At 48.6% G+C, this 8129-nt stretch overlaps 1 protein-coding gene across 23 annotated transcripts in view; it reads right to left on the bottom strand.

Moving 5' to 3' along the window:
- POMGNT2 (protein O-linked mannose N-acetylglucosaminyltransferase 2 (beta 1,4-)) overlaps nucleotides 1-8129 on the bottom strand; it is a 76477-nt gene that overhangs the window by 36743 nt on the left and 31605 nt on the right. For 2 of the 23 annotated variants that reach the window (XR_008422629.1, XR_008422630.1), the window contains one exon: nucleotides 3711-6328. The exons of the other annotated variants lie outside the window; for them this stretch is intronic. The gene's annotated coding sequence lies outside the window, so the exon portion shown is untranslated. Of the gene's footprint in view, nucleotides 1-3710; nucleotides 6329-8129 lie in introns of those variants that run through there. 23 annotated transcript variants of the gene reach the window in all.

The raw sequence follows: 8129 nt of genomic DNA, 5'->3' as shown, positions 1-8129 counted from the left end.
CATGCTCTGTCTCTCTCTGTCTCAAAAATAAATAAAACGTTAAAAAAAAAATTTTTTTTTTTAAAAATCATACTGCTGCATATACTTTTTCAAAAACATGTGCCCCCTCCTGGAAATTCCCTACCCAGCCCCACCAGCTAAGAACTACTTTGCTATTAGGCTGAATCACATTAAGTTGCTGGTACTTGACCAATTCTGACCAGTGTCCCCTGGTTCTTCTGTGGGAACTAAGTATCCTAACCACATGGACAGTGTCCATACCACTGGACGGACAGTTCCGAGGCTGCTCAGAAGAGAAAAACTGTGTCCTCACGTGCCCATAGCAGGAGTTCTGACATCTCTCTAGGGGGTAAGAAGAGAAAAAAAGGACACAGAAAGAGCCAGGAGGAGGGAGAGATAATTCATCCATAATGTCAGAAGAGGGAAAGAACTGAGAAAGTAAAGGAAGGGACAAAAAAGGGCTTAAGAAGGGAATGCAGAGGCCAATGAGCAGGGTGTCTCACTGGGGAGCTGGAGAGGCGGCCCCGAGGGCCTCAGCTCAGATCTGGGTCAGGGAACTGGAGAGGGACTCAGGCTGGCACAACAGGAGGGATGTGAGCCGGAGAACAGCTGGGGGTGGGGGTGGGGCGGCAGGAGTGCACTCACACACAGGCAGCTCCTAGTTCTGACCAGCGGGAGAGCCTGGGAGCAGTGACGGCACAGCTGGCACTCAGGTGGCACTCAGGTATTGATTCCTAGTATCATCCTCTACTAAGGAACCAGGGCTGTGTGAAAAATAACTGCGTCCAGGGCTGGGGCAGGGAAAGTACGAGATGAGCTTGGGATATCTCGTAGTGCCAGAATGTAAGGAAGCTCTCAAAAAATGATGAGGACATATCAAAAAGGCACAAGGAGGCCCCAGCGGCTAGATCTGGGACCATGTAACAAAAAGCAATAGGTATTGCCTGGGTGGCACCTGGGTGCTCAGTCGGTTAAGCATCCAACTATGGCTCAGGTCACGATCTTGCGGTCTGTGAGTCCCAGCCCTGCATCGGGCTCTGTGCTGACGGCTCAGAGCCTGGAGCCTGCTTTGGATTCTGTGTCGCCCTCTCTCTCTGCCCCTCTCCCACTCATGCTCTGTCTCTCTACATATATCAAAAATAAACATTAAAAAAAATTTTTTTAAAGCAATAGGAATGGATTAGAGCCCAGAGAACACAATAAGTGTGCAAGAGTCAATACTGATACGAATACACAATTGAGTAAATAAATAAGGACAAAGGAACAGATCTTTCTTACAGAATTCCAATTAGTCAACGTAGAAGCAGTGACGGAAACAGAAAATCACCATTTGGCCAACATCACAGTAATAATGGTTCCAGGCAAGATCCACTGCCGGACTGCTAAAATTAGTGCGTGGAAATATGACGAGAACTGGATATTTGCATAGTCTCAAACTGTCTCCCTGTGAGATGCATATCTATTACGAAGGCAAAAATAGAACTTTTACAGCACAGGAGCCTGGCAGACAGCCCCTGAAACAAATAATCAACGTTACCATCACCAGTAATAACTTACTGACCTCATGTACCCCTTGACAATGATGCACTGAGAAGGGCACCTCACTTCTGTCATCTTCTTACCCAAACACACGACCTCGATCTATAGTTCTAAATAGGGAAATTTGGTCTAGCTCCACTGTTAGCTCTGAATATAGCGTATAGAGAAGTTAATAGAGAAAACATTAAACCCAAATTGAAGGACATTCTACAAAATACCTGACCAGGACTTGTCAAGAGTGAAGGTCACAAAAGACCAGGAATGACTGAGAAGCTGTCCCAGATTGAAGGAGACTAAGGAGACACGCCAATTTTTTAAATTGTTTTAAAATTATTATTTTTAAATTTAAATCCAAGTTAGTTAACATATAGTATAATGATGATTTCAGGAATAGAATTTAGTGACTCATCACTTACATATAACACCCAGTGCTCATCGACACGACAATTAAACACAAGGTAGGATCTTGCACCAGAAAAAGGACATTAGTGGGAAAACTGGCAGAATTTGAATAAGGTCTGTAGTTTAGGTAATGGTGCTATGTTAATTTCCTGGTTTTGATCATTGCACTGTGGTTATGTAAGATTTAACATCAGAGGAAGCTGAGTGAAGCATTTTCTGTAACTTTTCTGTAAGTCTAAAATTACTTAAAAAGTCATAAAAAGTTAGAAAACTTAAGAAACAAGAGAACATTAGTGTTTATAGGTAAAATGACATGTATGTGGTTTGTTCTGAAATACTCCAGCTAAAAAAGGCAGATGGATCAAGGCGGTAGCAAATTGATAACTGTGAAAGATGGTGATGACGGCCTTTCTGTGGTCCTCTTTTGTGTCTGACGTTTTCCGTAATAAAAAGTCAAAAAGTTAACAATAAAGAATCAAATAAATCCCTGCTGCAAATGACAGAATTCTAAGGAGTGGATAAGTAGTAAGTGAATATTTAGAAAATATAAGATAAACAGAGCCCTCCCTGGAGAGATGGGAGGCAGATGCACGGGGCAGGCGCTGATGCGGGTTTTGTTCTGATCACAGACGGGAACTTGTCCAACAGCAGCTAAGGCTGCAGCGGACACACCCAGGGAACGTCAGGGAGCAAGAGCTGCAGGGACACGAGGAAAGACCAACCTCTAACCTGCACGGGCACCTCTCTAGGTGGGTGTGTGCCACCTGCCCCTCTGCTAGGCCTCCCTGTGGCGAATCGAGAGCTTGGCAGCAGGCAGGTGGGGAGTGAGGTGGGGTCACAAGAGGAAGGTGGCCGGGGCTCTCCTCTGGACCTGTGCGAGCAGTAGCCAATCCCAGGGAGGCCCTAAGCTCAGAATTGGGATCAAGCTTATGGGAACTGGAAACATGGGGTTCAGGACGTGGTGAGGCAACCAGGCAGAGGCCAGCTTTTGAGCCTGGGGAGGAGAGAGGACTACGTCCAGGTAGATGCTAAGTGACCACCCCCTTCCCTGCTGGGCCAGAAGGATGCTGACAGAAGACAGGACAAATACAGACTGGACCACGGGGCCCTTCAGGCTCGCAAAGTGGCCTTCCAAGGAGGAAAATGGGAAGGAAGGTTTGCTGGGGATGGGCAGAGCATTTCGCTAGAAATCGTGCGGTGGTTAAAGCACGGGGCCCAGAGGCCAGACTGCGTGGGTTTCTAACTTGACCATGTTCAGGCCAGGCAGCCTGCACCAACATCTGATGAGAAGAGTTGCATAAATACCCCACTCCTGTGGAACTGCTGAATCACTATATTGTATACCTGAAACTAATACAACATGGTATGTGAACTATACTGGAATTAAAATACGAAGGAAGGAAGGAAGGAAGGAAGGAAGGAAGGAAGGAAGGAAGGAAGGAAGGAAGGAAGGAGAAAAATAAAGAAAGAAAGAAAGGAAGGAAGGAAAGAGAAAGAAAGAAAGAAAGAAAGAAAGAAAGAAAGAAAGAAAGAAAAGAAAGAAAGAAAAAGAAAGAAAGAAAAGAAAGAAAGAAAGAAAGAAAGAAAGGAAGGAAGGAAAGAGAAAGAAAGAAAGAAAGAAAGAAAGAAAAAGAAAGAAAGAAAAAGAAAGAAAGAAAGAAAGGAAAAGAAAGAAAGAAAGAAAAAGAAAGAAAGAAAAGAAAGAAAAGAAAGAAAAGAAAGAAAAGAAAGAAAGAAAGAAAGAAAGAAAGAAAGAAAGAAAGAGAAAGAAAGAGAAAGAAAGAAAACCCCATCCTCCCCAGGTAGGAGAGTTCGGAGGCACGTTCTACACCGGCACCAGAGTTCCCGGACAGATTATGCGTTGCCCACACCATAATCGGCCTGAGGCATGCCCTTTTCCCTTCCCGGTCTCAGTTCTTCACGCCCTTATTCATGTTTATTGGGATGCAGTTCAAATAATCTACCTCTCCTTGAATCTTTGTCTCAGGATCTGCTTCTGGGGGAACATTAACTAACCCAGTTATTACTGTATGTTGCCACTGTGAAGACAGATGACAAGCCACCCTTGCGTTTTCACCTGCTGTGAAGTAGCCAAAGTGCAGTAGGAAAAAACCAACAAGCACTTGGCCAGTCAACGGTTATTGTAAAGTATCTTTCAGACTGTTTCCCACACTCCCTCTGTGTCCCCTTTCCCCGGACCCCCCAAATGCACTGCAGCAGCCCGCATAAGCCAGGAGAACTCAAGGATCGGGCAAAATGCTCAGAAGGGTTTTCAAAAGATAACCGTGGAGGCTCAGAGCACGTCAATCAGACCCCTAGCACTAAACAACATAAAAGAGGCCTTTCTCCATCACCATTTCAAAATGTTTCTGGATGAAAAAAACTCCAGGAGGAAACTCAAAATGGTGGAGAATAACTGGGCCAAGTTTGCTTACCAGAAAACGGAGCCGGTGGTGTCCCCTTTCTCCAGGCCAATTTTCAGTGCTCCTGGAGAGGGCACTCGTCTCAGTGACAATAAAGCAGTGGTAGGGAGACCGGGACGGTGAGGGAGAACTCAGGTCACCCTCCTTGGCACTGGGGACTAAGAAAGACACTCAGCCAAGCTGCTGTCTTCTGCAGGACTGCGGCTCGCCAGACGGGCAGACAGGGCGTACTGTGTCCGGTCCCGATGTCTGACCCACTGTTTAGTGCCACTCTGTGCCCCAAGAGCCTACTCAGAATGATGGTGATCAGGGATGAGAACTCCTTCAGACTGAAGGCCTCCATGCCCGACTCTGTCACCTGGCTCTGCTGAAATGGGTGGAGGGGCCAGAATCCCAGCATCACAAGGTACTTGCAGTGACAGGACGCTCCCTCACACGCCGAAGCAGTCCATCCTCCTTTGTACTTACTCTCCTGAGACCTCAAAGCTCAAAGACAGAGCTGGAATTCACCCCTCCTTCACCTGCTGTCTCTAATCCTCTCTCTCCGAGTGAACCCGCTTCTGAGCAGAGGGCAGCCTCCACCTCGTCTGCAGTCAGATGTGGAAAGCACCACACACCTACTGGTTCCCGCTGTCCCAGTGCCGTACGGCGTCCCTTACACGCATGCACGACCCCACTGATTCTTTCCTTACCACCATGCGGCATGATGGTTCACTCTGTCCCCGTTTTTTCTTTCCAGAAACAGTCTCGGTGCAGGGCCACTGGTCAGGACCTGTCCACAGGTCAGGACTTGACTCCACACATTTCCACCTGGACTACCCCTCAGAGATGAGGGCTGCCCCGGAGGGGTCTTGTCATGAGGCTCCTTGGACAAGGAAGAGGAAAGACAGTAGCCCTCAGAGGCACAGGTCACCCAGGATAATATATTTTGTCTCCTCCTAGTGCCCCCTGAAAAATGTCCTGTCCATCTAGGATCTGTGGGTGGGTATGAAGGTCCGGTGATCTGTGAAGGGCCAAGGAAACCACCCCCGTCTGAGCAGAGCCTCCAATGGGATGGGATCTGGGGAGGCCGGAGGGTCTCTGACATGGGCCATTCCACACGGAGAATAAGAAAAGAAAAATACACCCTTTTCCTGCTTGGGCAAGGCTATGACAGACGCCCTAACAGAGGCCTCCAGCCTGGCCCTTGCTCCAGGCCTGCCTTGCCTTCAGGGGTTCCCAGAGCCTCTACGTACAGCATCCCATTTGGTGCTCCCCCCAACCCTATGAAGCATCCTTATTCCCAATTCTCTGGTGAGGAACCTGAGGTCAATGAGGTTCAACGACTTGCCCAAGGCCACGCAAGTGTGAAGTCTAGATATTAACCTAGCGTCCTCTGACTCTAAAGACTGTGCTCAAAACCATCAAGACACAGAAGACCTGGTTTTAACTGAAGTAGGGCAGGGGATGAAGAAGAAAAAGAAACACGCCATTCAAAGGACTCAAATCAGGGAGGAGCGAGCCCAATTAAAGGCCCACACCTCCCACCCTGCTCAAAGGCCACACTCCAGCCTGGGCTGGCTGGGTGGGGTTGGTGGCTAAAGGACTCTGTCAGAGAGTACTCGCCCTCTCTGCTCTGCCTCCCCGGGATGCCGCTTCTCCCCTTGGGCAGCTTCCTCTCACGGTCATGACATGGCCACCACCCTCAAATGAAGCAACACGCTTCCCTGGTTTATATCCAGCTACAGGCAGAAAGTTCTCCCTCCCCAAGGAATAACTTGTCCACTCAGCCAGCTGATATGGTTAACTCCCACCCAGCCACCTCCTGGACCAATGACGGCTGAGGAGCTGAGAGCCCTCGGTGCCGCAGCAGGGAGGAGGCCAGGGGAACGAACGCTGGTGGGTGACGAGATGTGTTGCAACTCTTAAAGGAGACGGGCTTCACAGGGCACCCAACGACCTTGGGCCTCGTTTGCTTGTTCTTCCTTTAGAAAGAGGAGAAAATACAACTTGGAAAAACCACCTCTCCCCACTACTCATCTCACCCACACCCTAAGTGAAGATAACGCGGCTTCTCCATCACTTCGGGACCACACGCCAGATGCCCTACGGTGCACTTCCTGTCCCAACACACTAACTACCGAGGATATAACCTGCACTTAAAACCGATCCCCAGATTACTGCCAACCATCAAACATAAACCCACTCTGACCTCGAAACGTATGATCAAGTCCACGCAAAACAAAAATCCGCTGCCCGTGCAAAACGGGCACCACATCTCATCTTTTTACTTTGTGGAATTTAAAAAGTAACTCAACTTTAGCAAATTTCTCTTTAAACCCTTCTTCCTACAAGAGGAGATCTATAATATTTCGGCCCCAGATTCTCCAAGGCCTGTCTGCCGACTGAGGGGATACAACTCTTCCACAGGAGGCACAGAGTTGCCGGAAAAGGAGGGCCGAGTCCCTGCTGCTTTCCCCAGTGAAGTCCTGTCAGAGGCAGATTAAGAGCCGTCCTGGCTGGGGGAAAGCCAAACAAAAGGACTGACCCGAACCTTGATTCTACTCCTCAAAAGAATGACCACGGTGGCACCTTCTCTGCTTGTGGGGCTGGAAGGCTGATTACAAACCTGTGTTCTTTGGAAATAAACTCATTCCATGGAAAACGCAGTCCTGATTGGACTCTTAAGGTGTTGCACCAACAGCTTGGATCAGGTTTTCAGCCTGCCTGCTCCGGGCATGAAGGCCTCAAGGAGGGGAGGGGTCTGTTAGCTTGAATGGACCAGACCACACTAGTCTCAAGTTACCTGTCAATCACTTTGTCCCAGACAAAGCCTGTTCTGGTGCCGTGGACCCCAGAGGTGAGGGGCAGGAGCAGAAAGCAGGGAAGGATACACATGCTCACACAGCACAAGGCTCTGGGGCTTGCAGCACATGGAAAGAGCCCTTGCCCACAGCTTCCATCTTCCAGCAAGGAGGCAAGCTGGGGACACACCCCCGAAGGGAACGCCTGCTGAAAACATCTGCCGAGGCCTGGATCTCTGGCCATGGTGGAGAGCTGTGCCCTGGAGTCATTCCTGACAAAGGGTCTTAGAATGACCCTTCATTCTCTTAAAAATAGGCTTGGGGGGCACCTGGCTGGTAGGTCATGATCTCACAGTTCGTGGGTTTGAGCCCTGCATCGAGCTCTGTGCTGACAGCTCAGAGCCTGGAGCCTGCTTCGGATTCTGTGTCTTCCTGTCTCTCTGCCCCTTCTTCCCTCCCTCACTGTCTCTCTCAAAAATAAATAAACATTAAAAAAAAGATTTTTTTTAATAGGCTTTGGGGGCACCTGGATGGCTCCGTTGGTTGAGTGTCTGACTCTTGATTTTGGCTCAGGTCATGATCTCACGGTTGTTATGACTGAGCCCCAAGTCAGGATTGGAGCCTATTTAGGATTCTCTCTCTCCCTCTTCCTCTGTCCCTCCCCGGCTCTCATTCCTGTGCTCTCGCGCGCTCTCGCTCTCTCTCTCTCAAAAAAAAAAAAAAGGCTTTGGTTAGATATAGACAGGCATGACGTGGAACTTATTTAATGACCAATATGGCACAGTCACCGACCAAGCAAAATGGACGCCCACCATGGCACCTCCCTGGTACAGGTGCCACAGCAAGCCCTTCTTAGCTTCTGGCTGACTCTACCTAAGTATCAGGAAGGTGGGTGGGAGATGACCTATGTTTATCTATTCAGTCCTTATGAATATCTATTCATGAGCCTGAGTCCAAAGACTTAAGACGACATGAAGAGCAT

This window comes from Panthera pardus, unplaced genomic scaffold (assembly GCF_024362965.1).
Source record: "Panthera pardus isolate Hobbes unplaced genomic scaffold, ASM2436296v1 HiC_scaffold_16, whole genome shotgun sequence".
Taxonomy (NCBI): Eukaryota; Metazoa; Chordata; class Mammalia; order Carnivora; family Felidae; genus Panthera; species Panthera pardus.
Note: the sequence above shows the minus strand (reverse complement) of the source record. Positions and strands in the feature narration are given on the sequence as shown.